This window comes from Neofelis nebulosa, chromosome 5 (genome assembly GCF_028018385.1).
Source record: "Neofelis nebulosa isolate mNeoNeb1 chromosome 5, mNeoNeb1.pri, whole genome shotgun sequence".
Classification (NCBI taxonomy): domain Eukaryota; kingdom Metazoa; phylum Chordata; class Mammalia; order Carnivora; family Felidae; genus Neofelis; species Neofelis nebulosa.
Genome location: NC_080786.1, coordinates 132,276,059 through 132,299,015, shown reverse-complemented (window position 1 = coordinate 132,299,015; position 22,957 = coordinate 132,276,059). Strand labels below are relative to the sequence as shown.

Genomic DNA, 22,957 nt, shown 5'->3' with positions numbered 1-22,957 from the left:
TTTTTATATCATCTATCTAGAAAATGGAGTATTCTAAACGCAGGGGAAGTCATTTGGGTTTTACACAGGTATTTTTAAAGAACAAAGTTTCCATTTCCTTTGGAGAAATAATAAACTTTACGGTGGTATGGAACAATTAACACAACAAATGACAGTCCCTCTCTACACCCATACTGAAAAAAATTCTAATCTTACAAAGAAGTACAAAAACAAAATACGTAAACGTTTATACAATAAATGTGGTCTTCAAACCATTGCTCACCAACATACTGCATCAGCACAGCAATCCAGTTATAAAACGTTCCCACATAAAACCAAACCAGTGTGTTTTCTAAAGTAAAATAATGCTGATAACCAGAGTTTCAGAGCACTGATCATATATGAACAATTCTAGATGGAGGTGTGATGGTAAAAATCTGCCTGCACGTCCATAAAGTGAAACCTTGGGGAATAGAAATGAAAGAGCAATCCAAAATAAGAAGGCAGACAATGATTATACTGCTTAGACAAATTTGTATGTGGAAAAATATATATGCATAGCAAAAAAAATTTTAAAGGAGATATTCAAAATTGTGTGTATTATGTCTTTCCATGGTGGCATTGTTGAGAGATTTGCAATTCAACTCTTGCTACCAGCTTCAAAACTGGCACTTTAAAATTTAGTGCTAAAAATTATTTTATCTAAAATCTGCTGAAATTTCAAATCTCTGCCCCTTAGGATTGTCAAAACTGAAGCTGCTACTGAGAAGTATGAGTTTCCATTGATTGGAGCACCTATGTACAAGAATTTCTGTCCAGGGGTGCCTGGGTGGCTCAGTCTGTTGAGCATCTGACTCTTGATTTTGGCTCAGATCATGATCTCACAGTTGGTGAGTTTGAGCCCTACATCAATCTCTGTGCTGTGCAGAACTTGCTTGGGATTCTCTCTCTGTCCCTCTCTCTCTGTTCCTCCCCCACTTGTGCCCTCTCTCTCAAAATAAATAAACTTAAAAAAAAAAGAATTTCTATTGAAAGAAACTTTAAGTTGTGAATTAATGTATTCTTTGTCACCATTTTTACCTTCAATAAACTCATGGACTAAGAATCCAATATGATGAAAACACAAGATTTCCAATATTTGGTCCATACCTACTGTACAATATGCAGCAGGGCATGAAGAAGATGTTGGACTTGGAATGAGAAGTCCTGATGTTCAGTCCTCACTGTGTCACTTACTAACCTTATGACTTTGCCAATCGTATCTCTGCTTTATTTTGGGAATTTTTATTGTTATTTTTTTATTGTTTTTTTACTATTTATTTATTTATTTATTCATTTGAGAGAGAGAGTGTCAGTAGAAGAGAGGGGCAGAGGGAGAGAGAATCTTAAGCAGGCTCCACGCTCAGCAGGAGTCTGATGTGGGGCTTGACCCCACGACCATGAGATCGTGACCTGAGCCGAAATCAAGAGTCTGACGCTTAACTCACTGAGCCACCCAGGTGCCCCTATTTTTTAATGAATTTTTAAAATAACATTTGCCCGGGTGCCTGGATAGCTCAGTCAGTTAAGTGTTTGACTTTTGATCTCAGTTCTGGTCCTGGTCTCAGGGTCGTGAGCGTAAGCCCCATGTTGGATTCCATGTTGGGCACGAAGCCCTCTTTAAAAATAAGGTAAAGTGACGTTTGGTCATAGAGATTTTGAAGGGGTTGATGTGATGGTGAAATGAAGTCACATGTGAAATTACATAGTAAGCTGGAAATGCCATAATGGAATATTTGGTGATATTATTATTAATTCTATCTCTCTGATAGTAGGGATGGAGTGTAAAAGGTAGGAGTGACCTTCTGGCTTTCATACTTGTGTTTAATCTTTTATAACATATTTGTATTTTTGTCCTAAAGCACATTTTTGTGACTCTATACTCCATACATTTATGGAACAGTACTGAGTTGAATTTATTATTTATGCCAAATTTATATTTCTATATCTTGAAAGCTCCAGCAGGAACAATTACAACAGCGGGGAAAGAACAATTATAAGCATTCATCATTCAGAACTTGCTATGTGTCTGAGATGTTGATGGGTGTCTTTAATTCTCCTGTAATTTCCATAGTGTCCAATCTTATAAAGAGGAAGCTGAGATATACTGAGTGCTAATTAATGTTGCCCAAGGGGATTCAGGTAAGTGCTTTCCTGCCTTACTTTCTACATTCTTTGTGTGTGATCATATTCACTCTTACTCTTTATCATAGAAGACTGGCACTGAACTTTGTAGAGAAAGCTTCACTTTCTTTTTTTTTTTCCTTTATCTATCTTAACATGTGGCAAACATAAATTCATACTCAAATTTGGGAGTACAGGTATAAGACTAGACTAATTTTGTTTTGTTTTGTTTTTTTGATGAATTGTGTAGTTCCTAAAAAACACCTCTATGTGGTATTATACCTGGGACTCTTAGTCTTTTTTAGAATGTTATTAATATGCTAAAATATACATAATATCATAGAATTTATCAGTTTAACCGTTTAAGTATAGTTCAGTGGCATTAGGCACATTTACACTGTAGTGCAACCATCACCACCATATATCTCCAGAATTCCTTCATCATCCCAAGCTGAAAATCTGTACACATTAAACAGTAACTCCCCCTCTCACCCTTCCCTGGGCCCCCGGTAACCACTGTTCTACTTCCTGTCTTTATGGATTTGACTATTCTCCTTATATAATTGGAAACATACAGTATCTATTATTGTATATCTGGTTTATTTCACTCAATATAATGTCTTCAAGGATCATCCATGCTATACTATGTATCAGAATTCCATTCCTTTTAAGGCTGAATAATAGTCTAGCATATGTATATACCACATTTGGTTTTTTCATTCATGCATCACTGAACATTTGAATCTTTCAACACAATAATGGTTTTCACAAATAATATTGCTATAAACTTAGGTAAATAACTCTGTTCAAGTTCCTATTTCCAATTCTTATTTATGCATCCAGAATATTATGTATCTGAATATGTATCCAATACAGATCCCATGTATTGCATCTTTAGGGACTAGAATTCAGTAAGCCTTGATCCCTTTATATAATATCAGCTTGAATTACATCATCCAGTAAATATGGTTTAATAATTTAACTGCATTAGCCTGTCCATATGGGATAGATTACATTTTTCTTGCCATTATCCTTGCAACTTAGAACATGAGTCATTAAAGTACATGGTAATAAAAATTACTTTCATTATAAAACTAGTTTTTAACTCACCATTTATGTACATGAAATGGTTGGAAAAATTTCAAATTCTCAAATTTTAGAGAAAGAATTTTCAGAGTTAAAATATGTTATGTCTCACTTGAAGCATGTATAAATACTCATTAACATAAATTTACATTAATAACATCTTACCCTGACTGTAACCCATAATTTAAAAATTTAGATTTTTGTAATTCTTTACATACTTCTCTCCAGTTCACCAACAATACTTTATAAAAGCAAAAATAAGTACACTTAGGCAAAGCTTAAAACCTGAGAGTCAGGGGTGCCTGAGTGGCTCAGTTGGTTAAGCGTCTGACTCTTAATTTCAGCTCAGGTCATGATCTCATGGTTCATAACTTTGAGCCTGAGTCAAGCTCTGTTGACAGTGTGAATCTTGCTTGAGATTCTCTCTCTCCCTCTCTCTGTCCCTCCCCTGCTCGTGTGTATACACTCTCCTCCTCCTCTCTCTCTCTCTCTCAAAATAAATAAACTTAAAAAACAAAACAAAACTGAGGGACAAAATTTAAAAATATCTATTCATATAAGCAAAGGTACTAACTTTACTCAAAAGAAAACAGAAATTAAAAAAATTAACTAGAAATGACTTCATCTAAATGGATGAAAGTTATTATCGTTTCATCAATTACAATGCTAAAATCTTATTTTTTGAAGCAAAACTATGTAAATATGAATAATTTATCACACATTTTTATAATTAAGCATACAACAAAGAAATGTAACATAGCTTATTAAACCATGTAAAATATAGCATAAGAAAGACATGACAGCTCATATATTTGATGGCCTGTTTTCCTACAACAGATTTATAATAATATTAAATTTATCCAGAATCTATGCCCTTTTATGTCCTTACACTTTATATGTGCTGCTGCGTGATATGAATTTGGTGATGAATAAAAATACATTTCCCAGATCAATAAACTGTGGTACATCCAGACAATGGAATATTATTCAACACTAAAAAGAAATGAGCTATCAAGCCATAAAAAGACAATAAATGTATATTGCTGTGTGAAAGAAGCCAATCTGAAAGGGCCATATACTGCATGACTCCAACTATATGACGTTCTAAAAAAGGCAGAGCTATGGAAACAGTCAAAAGATCAGGGGTTAATAGAGAGGAGGGGGATGAAAAGGCAGAGCACACAGGAGGTTTAGGGCTGTGAAATTATTCTGTCTGATACTCTAATGGTAAATACATGTCATTATACATTTGTCCAAATCTATAGAACACAATAAAGAGTAAGCCCTAATGTAAACTATGGATTTTGACTTACAATGACGTGTCAACATAGGTTTATTAGCTGTGACAAAAGTACCACTCTGGTGGGGACTTTAGAAATGGAAGCGTCTACACTTGTGTGGGGGTAGGAGATATATGGGAAATCTCCATACCTTCTTTTCCATTTTTCTCTGAACTTAAAACTGCACTAAAAAATTAATGCATTCTGGGGTGCCTGGGTGGCTCAGTTGGTTCAGTGTCCAACTTCGGCTGATTTCGCGGTTCGTGAGTTTGAACCCTGCGGTGGCTCTGTGCTGACAGCTCAGAGCCTGGAAGCTGCCTCAGATTCTGTGTCTCCCTCTCTCTCTGCCCCTCCCCTGCTCGCACTGTCTCTCTCTCTCTCTCTCAAAACTAAATAAATGTTGAAAAAAATTAAAAAAAATAAATGCATTCCACTTCCCTTCCAGACTAGGTTCCAGGTAGTACAAAAAGGCAAAAGTAAATAATCCCAATGTTTCTTATTGAATATGGTTCTTTTTATTTCCCACACCTAACCGGATTTGTTTACAAGGTAATTCACAAATTTCTTAGCCATTTTATCTTTCAGTGAAACCTCAAGGCAACGTCTCTCACATGTTTACATCAAGCTTTTTTTTATGGAAATTTCAAATTCTCTCTTCTTTGAATACAACTTTCAAGAGTGTGAGTATACTCATATGTCCAAAAATTTACTCTGTGACACATGTTGGTGATACTAACATTTATCAGCCACTATGTGTGTTAGACATTATGCTACATAATGTAAACAGTTAGTTTTAACTATATAAAATTGTGGATGCTTATTTTTAATCTCTAAAAAGGGAATTTCCTATGGCTTGTTATGAGATTTTTTAGCGCATTTATTCCCCATAAAAACCATGGGATGCTGGTATGACTGCTATTTTATTTTACCGACTATGAAATTGAGGCTTAGAGATGTTAGCTACGTGTCTTGCCCAACGTTACCCACATAGTAAGCAACAGAGTCAAGAAACAAATTTAGCAATTGGACTCTACAGGCCATTGAAAGAACTACTCTACTAGATTATAACAAGATGAGATACAGTGAAGTGTACTTTGTGGGGGGTCTGCTTCATTTCTGGACACCTTCCCCATGATAACCTACTGAAAGGATCTAACTGCTCAAAGTATGGCCTCATCACAAACAGCAACATGGACATCACTTGAGAGCCGTTAGAAGTGCCAAATCTCAGGCAATGTGGTATTGAGTCTGAATCTGCATTACAATGATATTTCTAGGTGATGGATTCCTATGTCCCTTAAAGTTTGAGAAGAACTGATCTAAGGTATCTTAATTTTTAAGACAAAGCATATGCAAACCACTTAATCTACATTCCAACAGGTAAAAAAAAATAAGTATACAGTAATAAAAATGTTCTGTAACCTTGCTATATTCAGTGGGGCATCACATTTTATGTGTTACTTGGTTCTACACAAAATGAATCCTAAATGCACGCACCCCTTCACACCCTTTTGTCTCCCCACAGACCTCTTTAACTCATTCAGGGACTAGATATCTATTATGTTCCAGGGCATACCTTTGTTTGCTGTTTTACTTCCTGCAATACGCACACAAGGTGGTTTTCCCTTTAGTCCTAGAACTTTAGGGCTTTGGATACAATCCTTGACATGGTGACATGGATTATTTTTTCCCACTAGATGGCAGTAACAGCAATTTAATAATACATTTTATAAAGCAATTACCAGCTTGCCACACGCACAGCAAACAATGACTCTTTGTGAGGGTTTCATGAATTGCTGGTTTTAATATAAGAGCAAGGACTTAGTGACAAATTAGAGAACACTTTTCTCTATTGATGTCTATGTTTAAATTTCGTCTGGCTTGCTTTCCAAAATTAAAAGGAGTCTTGTTTGCATATCTCTTACCCTTAGCTGTAAGAATCAGCTATCAGGAATAATTTTCACTTGTAAGAATTGGAAAACAGACAAGTGGTTGCTAAAATAAGATACTTTGTAAACATAACGGTCAATAAATTATTTCCTTATTCCGGTTTATGAAGAGATCTTTCAATTTTTTGGTCTTTATCCAAGACCATACATGTATAATTTCTAAGTGCAGAAATTCAAGATTTTCAGGAGAAATCATATATTGAATTCATAAGTTAATATTTCTTAAGTTTTGTAATAAATTTTTAGAGATCACCACATACAAATACTATGTACTCTAGCAGTTAAGCAGTAACAGCAAGGAGAAATTGGGTTTAAAGTAAAATAAAATTAGAGTTTTATAAATGCAGTTCTATTGACATTCCATTTAGTGTTTAAATATGACTTCTTGCATGCAGAATGTTCTCACATAAATATTTAACAATTATCTTAAAGAAAGGAAGAAATCTGTTAATCAAATATAAGATCCTTTGGGGATATAATTAAGCAACTTCATTACAATCTTGATGCTTAGAGGTAGTAGAAAAACAATACACTTTACTATTGATCAGATTTAGCCCAGTGCTTCTCAGACTAATCCTGGTGAAGAGCCAGACTATTATTCTTTCCCAAGTAGTCATGAACTGATATTTTAAAATTCACACTAACAATAAATAGCTGAAGAAATAAAAAAAAAAAATTAACACAGCCATATTTTATTGAGTCAACAGGCACCAAATGACTGTTAAAGTTTTATAAAAATTTTTAAATGGTTGCTCTTAATTTTCAAACTTCTGTGTTTTCTAAGTGGTATCAAACCATTCTCAGAAGGATCTGGCCAATGGACCACAGTTTCAGTGGCGTGGCTCTCATTTCCCAGCAGGTGAAGCTGCATCCACTGGGAGCTGGTAAGGTTTTAAGCAACCAAATGTAGTAAAAATCAAGACTTGTTAAGTTTTACCATTGGCAAAATCTCTAGGGAAGGGGCCAACTTGAAGACCAAGTGGAGGTGTTTCATTCAGTCTAAAAAAGGTAGACTATTTTACTTTTCTTTTTTTTTTAATGTTTATTTATTTTTGAGACAGAGAGACAGAGACAGAGAGAGAGCAAGGAAGGGAAAGAGAAAGAGGGAGACACAGAATCTGAAGCAGGCTCCAGGCTCTGAGATGTCAACACAGAGCCCAATGCAGGGCTCGAACTCACAAACCGTGAGATCATGACCTGAGCCTAAGTCAGATGCTTCACCGACTGAGCCACCCAGGCGCCCCTTTACTTTTCTTTTTAAATGTGGTTTCTTTGGTTATCCAGAATACTATAGTTAGTTTGCATTTACATACCATGTATGTAGTAAGAAAATAGTTCTATTTCAACACTGGATTTACCCGTACCATGAGATCGATGTTCACCATCTGAGACTCCCCGGCACAGAGGTAGAACCTTTCCTCCCATCTGTGGTTCTCTTGAGCCCTTGCCTTCCTTCTCTCTGTCCCCCTCTCCCACCCTGACTCTGTCTTTTCGTCTCCCAGATGAGTACTCATGACCATAACCTCTTCAAGGGCCAGATCTAGAGATTAAACAACAGCAATTTATACTGGTTAGCAAGAAAAGCAGAATCCTTGTCTCTGCGTGCACAATGTAACAGCTTCTAAGACATCAGCTGAACTGTATACACTCGTTTGCTAGCAGGATGAAAGGCCAAACAAACACCTCTCCATGGTGATATCTTTCTTTCTTTCTCTTTTTTTTTCATGGTGACATCTTTCAGAAGACACTTTAGTGCTAGGTTGATGGCAAAGAGGCCTTAACTCAGGATTTTATTTGTGAGATCTCAATTCTGTTTGGACATTGTCATAGTAACTTTCTAAAGGCCAGTAATTTAATTTTAGGATCATTACGCAAAGACTTATGAAAGTGGACCTAAATAAATATTGATATATACAGCTTTGAGGTGTTTCACATATGTGAAACCAGCTTTTGCCACATATGTTTTACATTTAAAATCCAAAATGAGTTCAGTGTCAACTTTTATTAGTTAATCACATGCAATTTAGCTGAGACCAGAAGGAATTGCAGCATCACATCAGACTATTTCAAATTTGGCCTTAGATATGCAAATGTATTTATCATTAAATTGTAAATGTTTACTGAAAGACAAGCACTCACAAAGTTGCTTTACGTTCCAGAGTATTACTAACACCTTCTATGATTACAAATATAAATTCCACTTTTTTCTTCTACTTTAATGTAAAAAATATGGAATATGTTGCAATTATCCAGTTCATTTACACACAAGATAGGTAAAATTTCTAAGGTATATAAATTGGGTTATCAGACCTAGATCAGAAAACTGGAACATTTTATCTATATTATTTCTTCATTTGGCTTAATGGTCTGTTTTTGTTTATTTTGTAACCACATTAAAGGTGTATGTTATAAATATCAATCAGTATTTGAAACTTAAGTTAAAATTAGCACTACTCATCAGGCTAAAAAGAACGTAACACCGAAAAGAACAAAACAATACACACACACACACACACACACACACACACACAAAATAAAAAACCTATTAACACTGATTTGTGTACCAAATAAACCCTTTGTTAAAAAGCAGTCCTCAGGAAACTAGACTAAAGAAGCAACAGATTTAAATCATTCTATTTAAAAGCACCTAGGGGCGCCTGGGTGGCGCAGTCGGTTAAGTGGCCGACTTCAGCCAGGTCACGATCTCGCGGTCCGTGAGTTTGAGCCCCGCGTCAGGCTCTGGGCTGATGGCTCGGAGCCTGGAGCCTGTTTCCGATTCTGTGTCTCCCTCTCTCTCTGCCCCTCCCCCGTTCATGCTCTGTCTCTCTCTCTGTCCCAAAAATAAATAAAAAAATAAAAAAAAATAAAAAAAAATAAAAGCACCTAGCCTAAAGAAGTCTACACTTCTGAAGTACTATCATAAGTATTTAACTAATCTTCCCTTTCTCTCTTAGGCTATTCTTTACACAACAAAGTGAACTCTTAAAAATCTAAATCAATTCACATCTCTGATCAATAGCCTCTGATGGATGGCTTCCCATTTGACTTAGAAAAAAAATCCAATTTTTTTTTTTTTTTTAATAAAGTAGGTGAATCACACTACCTGCTTTTTGAGACTTCTTTTTTTTTTTTTTTTTTTTATTTATTTTTGGGACAGAGAGAGACAGAGCATGAACGGGGGAGGGGCAGAGAGAGAGGGAGACACAGAATCGGAAACAGGCTCCAGGCTCCCAGCCATCAGCCCAGAGCCTGACGCGGGGCTCGAACTCACGGACGGCGAGATCGTGACCTGGCTGAAGTCGGACGCTTAACCGACTGCGCCACCCAGGCGCCCCAATCCAATATTCTTAACAGGACCAAGAAGAACTTTACATGGGCTTGCCCCACCATATTGGACACTTGCTCTAATATGCCTCATACTTTCTCCTTGGAAACTTGACTTGGGTTCTTCCCTCTGCTGGGATGCTCTTTCCTAGACAAGTGCATAGCAAGTCTCTTCTCATATGCTACTAACTCAGAAAAGTCTTCCCCAGCCTCAAAGAGAGGATACCTTCCCCCGTCTCCCACTCAACTTTATTCATCACAAAACAGTATGATATTTTTTATCTGTTTGATCGTTGGTTTAACGTCTGCCCTTCCTCTGCCTCCATCATGGCCATAAGAATGTAAGATCCATGCTTGTCGGGACTTACATCTATGTAAATGCACCACTTAGAAGCCTATGTAGTGCATAGTAAATGTTCAATAAATATTGGTAGACCGAATTAAATCATTCTTGTCAATTTTCTCTTCATACTTCAGCTGGGCTAAAACTGCTTGATCCACAGTGTTAACTCCAAATGTAGGCTCAATGCTATGAATACATACGCAAACACCATACTCTCACACGGAGACTTAAAACTTATTAATTTGAAAACCTTTTTAAAAGTTCAGTCTAGGTTTGTCATACTGTCATGTTAGGATTTGAATTTTATAAAATACAAATATTCTATGGTCAAAAGTCAGATGCATCTATCAGTATGGAAGATATAGAATATAGAAAATATATAAATATATAATAAATATCAGTATATATGTACTATATTTAAATAATGAATATATATGTTATAATAGTTTATATTATACATATCTATAGCTTTCTAATGACCAATGTCATTCTAAACAAAATCGCTTAATGTTTTAAGTAATGTTATTTACCCTCAACTATGTTTTCACTGTTTATTTTCCTTGAATTATGTTCATTTATAAAAGTCTATGGCTTAATTTATTTTTCTCTCTTTCATATTGCCTAATTTTAAAGAAAATCCTGAATAGTTTAACCACTGATGGTAGTAAAACAGCAAATCCATTCTCTAACTCATTCCTTTATACTGAAACACATAATTTTATAATGTGATTCTTTTTTTTCATCAATTGTGGTATCTGAAGAATGCCACCCTTACATCAGAGCAGCATGTATTCTATAATAAGGATCAGATAGTATTGGAGATGGGTAACAACACATCACAGAAAGATCAGGACAAGAACTCACGTTTACTGAGTTACTATTCACTTCAGAAATCTTGCTATCTGTTCTAACATAGGCCTTGGAGTCATTTTCATGCCTCTCAGAGTTGGAATGAAAACATCACTGAGATTTGCCATTCATGGCAATACAGGTATTTTCTCATCTCTGGCTGTCATAAAAAAAGGATGATGAACATCCAGATTTTTGTTTTAATTAAAAGTAGTGTGGCAAAATATGGCATGTTATGCATATTAACCTGAAGGGATGGCTATGAAAGACAAGGTGAAGAGCAATGTTCTTGATATTTTGGTCATAAAAAAATATATCAGAAGCAAAACTACTTCTTTCTGACAAAAGAGATATGCATCTGTGCTTTCTGAGGTTGGAGAAACTCTCCTGAGATACAGGGGAACATAGCACACTTTGACATTGACTATCTCAGGGAGGGGGATGGAGACTAAGAGGAGGAAAAGGTTAGTATGAGTCTGTTTTGAGTTTTACAACATATTGCTTTTTTAATTATATGTCTATATAGTCACATATATTTAAATATTTACATATACTTATATAATTTACTTATATGTACTTATATAATGTATTTAAATATATTCTATATCATTATATACTTATATGATACATAATTACATATCTATAAGATATGCAATGATATATTACTATTTAGCCATTTCATTTCTATGTGTGTGTATTTGTGTGTGCACACATATATTTAAATTCACCCACTATTTTGCATTTAATGTTGTTTTTCTGTGTTTTACTACTGAGGCTATTTTGTTAAGTGCATTTTTTTTCCAACTGTCTTTGGGTAGAAATGTTACAAACAGAAAAATATATTTTAATGTCAGGAGAGAAAATAAATCTGTTGCATTAAAATAATACTGTGTTAAAGTATTGGTTAATAATTTAGCCAGAGCAGATATTTTAAATTATTCTAATGAATAACCACTAGACAAAATATTCTTCTAGTCTATTGTGTAGGATATATGTCCATTTCAGAAGAAAACATATGGCTGATTAAAATAGCTTATTATAAATATGAAACATATTAAGATTCATGGCTTAAAAGAGCAATGATAATATATAAACATGAAATATAAGTGTATTACCAACAGGGATCATCTAACTCTAATAAAGAAAGAAATCTTATCATATCTATCTCATCTGGTTTAGTCAGTAGATCTTCGGACTGACAAAAGTTTAAATCCAACATAAACATTAATTATTTTCAGCATAGCAAAAGAAACAATGTATTATTGTTCCTGTAAAAACACTAAGTTCATAAGCCTTTGCACCAAAAGGAAAAATTGTTTCAGGGAAAATAAGGATATTGAATTAGAAGGGAAACACTTTGTTGACTTTTCTCAAAAATAGGACTGTACTACAGTTTGCCAAATCCAAAAATTATTGACTAGCACAGTTTAGTTAAAAATATTTTGGCTTCAAATAAAAATATACTTTGAGGTCTAGGGGTTTCTGTTCACATTCTATGCCCTATACTAGCCCACAAAATTAGAACGGGAAAAAATGCCAAATATGCTGTCATACGTTTTAGTACAATATTAAAGTATGTCTTTCAAATAATTAAGACTTACTGTTATTTCTGAATCATCCCTTTACAATGCCATTTTAATGATCAATAACCTGAAAGGAAAAGAAATGAATCAAGACGTGGTCATCATTAAAAATTTCTACAAGCTTTGCTAAGAGAGTAGAACTTAAATGTTTTTATAACAAGAAAAAAATAAATCTGTGCGGTGATAGATATATTAATTAATTGGATGGGGGAATCCTTTCACAATGTATATCAAATCACTACAGTGTACACTTTAAATCTCTTACAATTTTATATGTCAATTATACGTCAATAAAGCTGAAATTTAAAAAAAAATATTCCTGAACTAACACACATCCAAAATGTTTTTACTTTTTTTCAGAAAAAAATCTTAAACCAAAAATGTACATCCTCGTCAAAAAGAGATGTCTAAAAAAATTAAATATTTCACTTTAAATCCCGTCAGTTGGAACCACCTTTCCTATAATAAAAATAGTCATTCTCTTAGATTCCCTAAAAACTATTACATAATAATATGATCACTAATATCAATAAATTACTTTGCTAGGAATAACCAATCCAAAGGTCTGTAGGTCTGCTTTCTAAATTTGGAAATATATGACTTCCAAAAATCAAAATTCACAGGAGTCAAAATTAATAAAAATATTAAAACAGGTCCAGCCAAAATTAAGTTTACATAAATTAACTATGAAGGCAAACTGTGCTCTTGTTACCATTGTTACTGTTTATAAAATGCCATAAATTAATTTTAGAGATAAAATGTTGTCACATGGGTAAACATATGAAACACCACCAGTTAATTAATTAATTAAAAAAAAATTTTTAACGTTTATTTATTTTTTGGAGACAAAGCATGAGCACGGGAGGGGCAAACAGAGGGGGAGACACAGAATCTGAAGCAGGCTCCAGGCTCTGAGCTATCAGCACAGAGCTCGACATGGGGCTCGAACTCACAAACTGCAAGATCATGACCTGAGCCGAAGTCAGACACTTAAGCGACTGAGCCACCCAGGCACCCCAACACCACCAGTTAATTTAATATCTGTAACTTTATAAACAATATTTTTTGAATCATAGGGGTTATTAGTGGGATGCAATTTTTAAAATAGTTTTATTTTAAAACGTTAATATTGAAACATATCATCATAAATTACATCTAATGTCTAAAATTTTAATATTCAAGACACAACTCCAGATTCTTAAGAATATTTTTCAGTCATTTTATAAGCTTAGATAAATTAATTTCCTTTCTAATCTTATTTGCTCTCAAAGGCATTCAGAAATTAACTTACATGTAACAGTAACTAACAGAATTTGAAATGAGGTAACTATTTGGGGAAACATACTAACTGATGGAGTTTTACAAGTAGTTATATTCCACCTCTGTGAGAGAGAATCTACAAATATTAACAAAATGATTGATGGCCTAGTTCAGTTTTTCGAACAGCAAAATATTCATGTAGGCTGTAGGAAGAATGTTTTCCTTCGTTGACCTAGTTCATTCACAGTTGGCAAAATATTTGGAAACTAAAACATTAAGGAAGGTTAGTATCCTTTCCAGACCATGAATATGCAGAAAGAGGACAGCAGAATCTAAACTTACATCCCAATGTTTCAAGATTTTCATTTTAAGCTGATATAGTCTATTTTTTGTTTTGGTTCCAAAAAAATTCTACACAACATAAAAACAGTTCAATGATATTTTGTTGCTGTTTAGTAAGTACAAATAGTTATTGATCTATTAAATACTGAAGGAAACTATAGAAATACGAAAAACTTCACATCATCTAAAGTAAATTTAAGCCTCAAGTACTATTACATTTGTATTTGTGAAGTAAAATAATGTAAGTTTTTGTCAGTTTTATGTTTTTTGTACTCCTAGTAGAACATAAAGGTAAATAAGCAAAAATCCATAATTAATTCTGTTAGTGCCTATAATTTAGTTTAAAGCGCTCCACCAGGTACAATATGAAGTACATTAGTTTACCTTTAACTTACAAACTAGAAAAAAATTGATTAAGATTTGAAGAATTCTAGTTAAGGAATCACTCTCTAGGTTGGTTAGGATTTCAAGTTTCTTAATGAACAGCTTGGACTCTAGGGGTAACTGTAACAAATGCTTTGAATTTCCACATATTGCACTGTGAAATTTTACACGGAGTGGGGTGTTGGTAATTTACAAAGGATGTGACCGCTTTTCATTGGCGAGACAGGTGGCCTTCAAGATGCTGATTGGCTAGAAATACTGGGCAATCATCTCACTCCGTGGACAACATATACAAATCCTAGTAAAAGGCCAAGAGGCTAACATCTTTGACACTTGAGATTTGGAATTCTATTTAATTTTTACTCACTCCTTCTTATCAGGTGCTGCATGGCATGCTGAAAAGGACAGAGAACAGAGATTACCTCCAGACGTTTGGAATGGGCTGTTTGATGGATTTTGTAACTAATGTAAAAGTTTGTATGTTTGCACAAATTGGTCTGTAATTTATTTGGGGGATTGGTTTTTCTGTTTGTTTTTAAAAAAAAAAAATTAATGTTTATTTATTTTTGAGACAGAGAGAGACAGAGCATGAACAGGGGGAGGGTCAGAGAGAGAGGGAGACACAGAATCTGAAGCAGGCTCCAGGCTCCGAGCTGTCAGCACAGAGCCCAACGCGGGGCTTGAACTCATGGATAGTGAGATCATGACCTGAGCCGAAGTCAGACGCTCAACTGACTGAGCCACCCAGGTGCCCCTCTGTTTGTTTTTTAAAACAAGCTCCTTGGTAACAAAGTTGCAAGAGAAGAGACATATATATTTAGTTCCTGCCAATCTTTTATTGTCAAAGATTAATATATTGACAGAAATCCCTGACAATTACCTTAGGTCAGTTCACAATGTCAATCTGTTGAATGGAAGATAACTCTGGTCCAAGATAACTGAGTTTTGTTAGAGAAAATTGATTATGCTGCAGTAATAACCAATCTCCACCCTAGCAGCGTAGAATTACAAAGGTTTTTCTCACTCATGCTAAGTATCTATTACAGATTGGCAGAGGAGCACTGGTAATCATAGTAACTCAGGTAAATACAAAACCAAGGTAGCTTCCATCTCAATTATGAAGAAAGATACAAGAAAGATGAAGGAACACTTGAAATGAAATATTCTGGCCCCAAGCACAATACTTACTGGCCTCAACACCTTTTCTGTCCTATGTAAATCACAAGGAGACTATGAAATGCAATACAATTCTATCCTGTGTCCAGAACAGGGGAGAATAAAAAATATTTAGCAAACTTTTAAAAGTACCAGAGCAATTCAACGTCTAAAATTAAAACTGAGGTTTTTTGGTTTGAATATATCTTAAAGTTGCAGTATCCTAAAATTGTACTTTATGCAAGAAAAAAGAGGATTAAATTTGATTTTACTATTGAGTTACTTAACTGAAGACCAAAATCTTTATGACTGAAATCATTTCTGTTCTAATCTATGCAATCTAGAATATGAGTGGGCAGGTTTAACTATATAAATGATATTAATTGTCATAAAAATTTTTGCAAATGGATATTCTTAAAAAGGATAAAAAGATTAAACTTTAGGGGTGCCTAGGTGGCGAGTTGGTTAAGTGTCCGACTTTGGCTCACGCCATAATCTCACATTTTGTGGGTTAAAGCCCCGTGTCGGGCTCTGTGCTAACAGCTGAGAGCCCGGAGCCTGCTTTAGATTCTGTGTCTCCCTCTCTCTCTGCCCCTCCCCTTCTCTCTCTCAAAAAGACATAAAACACTTAAAAAATTAAAAAATACATACTATACTTTATATTTACAAACTTTATCAGGAATGGCCAAATCTTTATGTGCATAGTAATAACAATGAGTATTTGTTACAACGTGGATACTTGGACCTTGGGCTAATATTATTATTTAACACGTCTAGTATTTGAATGCAGGATTCTACATTTTAAAATACACCCATTTAGGGGGCCTAGGTGGTTCAGTTGGTTAAGGGTCTGATTTCTTGATTTCAGCTCAGGTCAGGATCTCATGGTTCGTGGGTTCCAGTCCCACATCCAGTTTCACACTGACAGTGCAGAGCCTGCTGGATTCTCTCTCTCTTCCTCTCTCTCTGCCCCTCCCATTCTCTCTCTCTCTCTCTCTCTCAAAAATAAGTAAAATAAACTTAAAAAAATATTAAAAAATTAAAATACACCCATTTAATTCTGATGCAGGCAGTTCTGGGTCCTGGAACCAGATTTTGAGAAGTTATGGCTAGAGCTAACTGGTTCCAAGAAGCAAAAAGCTTAGGCAGGAAATTGAACTGGGGGAGGAGCAAGTAGGGCTTCAATCCATTCATGGCATAGGATTTACTTAGTTGCTTAAATTATGAAAAAATGTAACAAGAGACCATCTGAGTCAGCAGTCTCCACAAGATGCAATAGCCACGCATTGACATTGCTTCTCTGATTTGCATGAAAACTCTCAATAACTGGTATGTGATCAATCCTTATTTAAAATTTGAAAAACAGGGCACAGCATTCTCTTTACAGACAATTCCCAAAGTGACATCTCTAGTCCAGACTCCTCTCCCGAGTGCCAAACTCAAACATCCAACTTTCTACATATCTCCATTTGGACAGACCCAAGAGACATCCGAATCTTCCTATCTCTGAAACCAAATTCCTGACACTTGCCTCCAAAATTGGTCCTCCTGAGTGAAGCCATTTCCACCTCAATCAATGACAGCTATTCTCTCAGTTATTTAGGTCAAGAACCTGCAAGCCATCTTTGATGTGCCATTTTCTCAGTCAGCAAAGCCACTCAGTGATTTCTTTGGAGATTCCTTCCAGAATCAGATGACTTCCTATCATCTCCTTCACTACTACCCTCGTCTAATCTAAGCCGCCATCATCTCTCACTTGAATTGTTGTAATAACCTCCTAGTGCTCTCCTCCAAGATGTGCTCGTAAATGTTTATCAACACCTTTATTTATAAATAATAAAAACTTAGAATGTTAGAAAAAAAAGGAAGGAGGAAGAGAAAGAATACAAAGGAAGGAAGGAAGGAAGAAAAGGAGGAGGGATGAAGGAAGGAAAGTAAGCAAGGGCAAAATGAAGAAGGGGCAGAGAGAGAGAGAGGAAATTCCTGATTTGGAGCTTTTGCACACCTCCATGGTGTAAACACTCCTACCATGACTATTGTAAAGTGACATGACCATGTGTCAGGGAAGAGGTAAGCAGAGTGACTTACTGGGAGTTCTAGATACCACCAGTGCTCGCTTCTGTCACCCTTCCCAGTTGATCTTCATCATAAGGCAGCAGGAGTGACCTGAGTCCGATGGCGTTACTCTGCAGCCCAAAGCCTTCCAGAGATGTGCAACTTCACTCAGAAAAATCTCATATCTGAAGCCTGTGTGATAGAGCCCAGGGCCATCTTTGCTCCGTGGTCCCATCCCCTCCTACTCAGGCCTGGCTCACTGTCCTTCAGCCACCGGTGGTTCCTCCTCACTTGACCTTAAAAACATCAAGCATGCCCCCACTTCAGGGCCTTGGCACTTTCAGCTCTCTTTGCTTGGAACACTTTTTCCTTCAATATGCCCCTCCCTTCCCTCCTTCTGGGCCTAATCAGGGGCTCCTGCCCTGAACATCTGACACAAAGTGGTATAACATCCTTCCTTCTCTAACCTGTCAGCTTGCTTTTATTCTTTATAGCACCTCTTACCCCATGATATTTATACATACAGATAGATATTATTATCAATAATTATTATGGCCTGTTTCCTTAAGGGCACACACATCCGTTCAGTTCCTATTTTGCTGTCCACAGTTCCCATGATACCATCCGTCACATAATGAGCTAATAAAATTGTGGTGGCTAAACAGACATACAATATACAAGCAAATAAATGAAGAAGGTAATTTTAGTAATCAAACGTGCCATAAAGCAAATAAAGGAACATGGCAAGTGATCCCACGGCGGGTGCAGTAGCCACTGGGTGATGGTTACCTCAAGAGCTGATATTTAAGCTAGTAAGAAGGACAATACAATTAGTACATCCTACACATAGAGTGGAGCACGTGGGTGGCCCAGTCGGTTAAGCGTCTGATTCTTAGTTTTGGCTCAGGTCGTGATCTCATGGTTTGTGAGTTCAAGCCCCGAGTCGGGCTTTATGCCTGCATGGGATTCGCTCTCCCCATCTCTTTCTGCCCCTCCCCCTCTCAAAATAAGTTTTAAAAATTCATTATAGCATAAAAGAGTAGGAGCAGCTTCATGGACGATTTTAGGGTTTTAAAAAAGAACAGGCAAAACAAATAGTTGGATGTGTTCTCAACAAGTGCACACCAAGACCTAAAAAGATGTTGTAAAAAGACAGGATTTCATTTAAAGGAGAAGGAAAAGGAGGCCGAAAAGATCACCCCCTCGAGTGTCCCACCTTGGAGGGGTACTGAGGAATAGAAAAAGCTAAGGGAGAATTCTTATAGTTGGACAGTCCTTGATATTTTCCAAATTTATGATTTTCAAATTTATTTATCATATTTATCTCTCACAATGACTTTGAAAATAGGCAGAGTCGGGGCGCCTGGGTGGCGCAGTCGGTTAAGCGTCCGACTTCAGCCAGGTCACGATCTCGCGGTCCGTGAGTTCGAGCCCCGCGTCGGGCTCTGGGCTGATGGCTCGGAGCCTGGAGCCTGTTTCCGATTCTGTGTCTCCCGCTCTCTCTGCCCCTCCCCCGTTCATGCTCTGTCTCTCTCTGTCCCAAAAATAAATAAAAAACGTTGAAAAAAAAAATTAAAAAAAAAAAAAAAAAGAAAATAGGCAGAGTTTATTATTCCCATCATTAAGAAAGAGCGCCTAAGACTCACAGAGGTGAATGCCTTCTTTAAGGTCAACAGACTAACAAGTTATTAAACAAGGACCTAGCAGCCAGGTGTCCTCACACAGTCCATTATACTGTGCCCAGTATGCTTTGCCCACTTGGTGAAAACTGGCAAAAGATTATCTGGAGGGTTGCCAATCTGCTCCATCTGAGCTCAGTTCTTACAGTGGATTTGTATTTAAATTCCAAAGACTTGAATTAAAGGTTGACTTTGAATGCACAGCAGAGGGGCCAACAGTAACAGTAACAATCAAGGTTTCTTCATGTCCCCCAAACTGAGTACAGACTCCTGTAGGTGGCATCTAAGGCCATCACAGTGTGACTCCAGTGACAATTTTCAGCTTTCCCTCATGCATACCTAAAGAAAAGTTCTAAAATCTTTTTGCCCATGTCAGATCATTTGCCCAAGTCATTCACCATGAATAAAAGCTGAGAGGAGAAGGTATGATTTGTTCCACATGTAACATCCACCCTTTTCTTCCTCTCATTTCCTTCTGTCACGGCTTATAACATTTATTTATTTATTTATTTATTTATTTATTTATTTATTTATTTATTTATAAGTAGGTGCCATGCCCAGCACAGAGATCAAAATGGAGCTTGAACTCATGACCCTGAGACCAAGACCTGAGCTAAGATCAAGGGTTGGATGCTTAACCTCAGCTCAGGTCATGATCTTGCAGTTCGTGCGTTCAAGCCCCATATTGGGCTCTGTGCTGACAGCTCAGAGTCTGGAGCCTGCTTCAGATTCTGTGTCTCCCTCTCTCTCTGCCCCTCCCCTGCCTGTGCTCTGTCTCTCTCTCAAAAAATGAATAAACATTGGAAAAAAATTAAAAAAAAAGAGTTGCATGTTTATCCAACTGAGCCGCCCAGGCACCCCTGGCCATTTTTAAGAAGGCTTTATACATACAGATAGATATTATCAATAATTATTATGGCCTGTTTCCTTAAGGGCACACACATCAGTTCAGTTCCTATCTGCAGTTCAGTTTCCTGTTGCAAAGCTCTCAAATCAGCTGTTTTCACCTCTTAAGCAACCTTTTCACTATTCATCAGAGTCTGATGACACTAGTCTCATCCTCCTTGTACTGTAGTTACTAGAGAAGTCACAAAATATCCCATTCCTTAAAGAGAATGCAACTGATGTAATAAAAGGACTGTCCTTTCTTTAACTTCTTCAATTTTATATTTCTTTTGCAGAGAATCTGCCATATAGGGCGGAATCAATGAATATTTCTGGAATTGGATAAAACTGATTTTAAAAACGTAGCCTTCAGATTAATGATTCCAACACTCTATGGAAGACAGAAAGAAGGGTAAGAGAGGTACAGAGTGTAGAGTGAAATCAATAAATGAAATTATTTGAGACAATGAAGAAAAGTAGGAGGAGGAAGAAGAAGCCAATCATATCTTCAGAAGGTGGCACAACTCATACTGCATAGTAGCTGCTCGATAAATATCTGTTGAAAGAACATGTGAATGGGTAAAAAGGCGGGGAGGGTAAATAAGAACAAAGAACTATTGACAGATAAGATTAAAGCTGGCTCCATCATTTCAAGCTAAATGGGCAAACACCAACAGAAATTAGGGTATAAAATACACTATTCCAAGGATAAGACGAAATATCTACAAAGCATTTTCCTAATTAATTTAATTTCAACCACAGAGCAATTCTGTGAAGAGCAGGAGAAACATGAGTCCACCCATTTTATAGATGAGGAGCAAAGTCAAGAGGAAAAAGTCTCTTGGTCAAGATCAGCATCTGGGGGCAAAGCCCAAACTGGAACTCCATAATTCTCTAACTCTTTGACATTCTAACTGTGCTCCACAGACCAGAAGTATTTGTCACTCCTGGGGTCTTAGAAATGCAAAATCTCAGACTCTACCCAAGGTGCTTGAATCAGAATATGATTAGCAATATCTCTAGGTGATCGGTATAAACCTGTCTGCCTTCATAGACAGATAGATAGAGCATGGTTCATGCTCTACATGCTCTATCTATCTGTCTATGAAGGCAGACAGGTTTATATCGAGTTTTGTATCAGGTAAATAGTTAACTACTTCAGATCATCTAGAGATATTGCTAATCATATTCTGATTCAAGCACCTTAGGTGTATATATATATATATATATATATATACACATACACACACACACACACACACACACAAGCTACTGAAGAAACATCATATAGATATGTTACCTTTAGTTAGTAACATTGAATATTATTATAAATATATTATTGTAAATAATGATCATTATTAAATCATAATATGTTTTCTGTAAGATATATGATAATAAATATAAATTGGAAACGAATATAAGTTAGGTCAATGGATACAGCCCTTAAAGAAAAGAAACACTTAAAAGAATGAGTGTCTTTTTAATTACAGCAAAACTGAGCATTGTTGTTGGGCATATTAAGGATTCAATTACGTCTTTGACAAAAAAGGAATGCAACAGGGAACACAAATATAGCAATATATTTGCTATATAGTAAGCACAATAGTTGGCATCCATTTATAAAAACAAAATACTGAGAGATGCTTATTATACAAAATACTGAGACATGTTAACATCAGAGGGTTCTTAATATACATGCACATACACTCACACACACACACACACACACACACACACACACTCAAAATAGCTCAGTAGAATGGATTTGATGCTTAACAAAAATAGCAAGATTGTGATATGCAAATTAAGGGAAATTGCTTTTCATAATCTTTTGTTAGTAATAATAAACAACAATTTTTGGAATTTAGGCGATAATGGAGCCTAAACATGGCTTATTATAAACACATGTACACCTCATGCTTTAAAGTAGGAAGTTCATTTCCCCTTTCAGAAGGGTGAGAGATTATTTTTATTTTGCATTTTTTTAAGGTTCAGACAAAGCATTTCTTAAAAAGTGGTTGAAAGTTCAGAGCTGAGTTTTATATTCAGTCACTACAGCTCTCCAGTGTGAAGATTTCTGCATATATCTTAAAGCTTTTCTATTGCCATCTATTTTTATTAGTATTTTACCTTAGTAAAAATGTAAATGGTACAGATGGGAAGGAAAGTGAGTGGGTGAGAAGGACAGAAAGGCAGGAAACAAAGATGTTCCAAAGAGAAGGGAAATACTTAACAGAAGCGAAGATAGTTAAGCTAGGTCAAGAAAGATGAATTAACTTTTCCAGAGAGAAAGTAAAAAAAAAATTTTTGTGTTATCAAAAGGAAAGATAGCTTCTAAAAACATATATAAAAGGACTACTTTTATTTATAAAACTGAAAGACAATAGTGCTTATAAATGTATAAATATAATCATGCTTATAAATAATCTATCAAAAATCAAAAGTATTTTCATTAAAGACCTTACATCAAATAAGTCATTTAAAAACCTTTCATGTGTGAATATTTTGCATTAATATATGATCAACATTGTGAAGTACTGTTTGAAATAAAGAAGGGTTCCAAGTTACGTGGCATTTAGAGAATTGTCCATTGCTAAAATTGTATTATTATGTTCAATAAGGTTAATATAATAACAAAGTA

The 22,957-nt window shown here is 35.8% G+C and overlaps 1 long non-coding RNA gene across 2 annotated transcripts in view; it reads right to left on the bottom strand.

Annotated features, from left to right (window-relative positions):
* LOC131512712 (uncharacterized) overlaps positions 1-22,957 on the bottom strand; it is a 478,301-nt gene that overhangs the window by 349,521 nt on the left and 105,823 nt on the right. For both annotated transcript variants that reach the window (XR_009262262.1, XR_009262261.1), the window contains exon 2: positions 12,575-12,623. This is a non-coding gene — a long non-coding RNA (uncharacterized LOC131512712). The remainder of the gene's footprint in view (positions 1-12,574; positions 12,624-22,957) is intronic.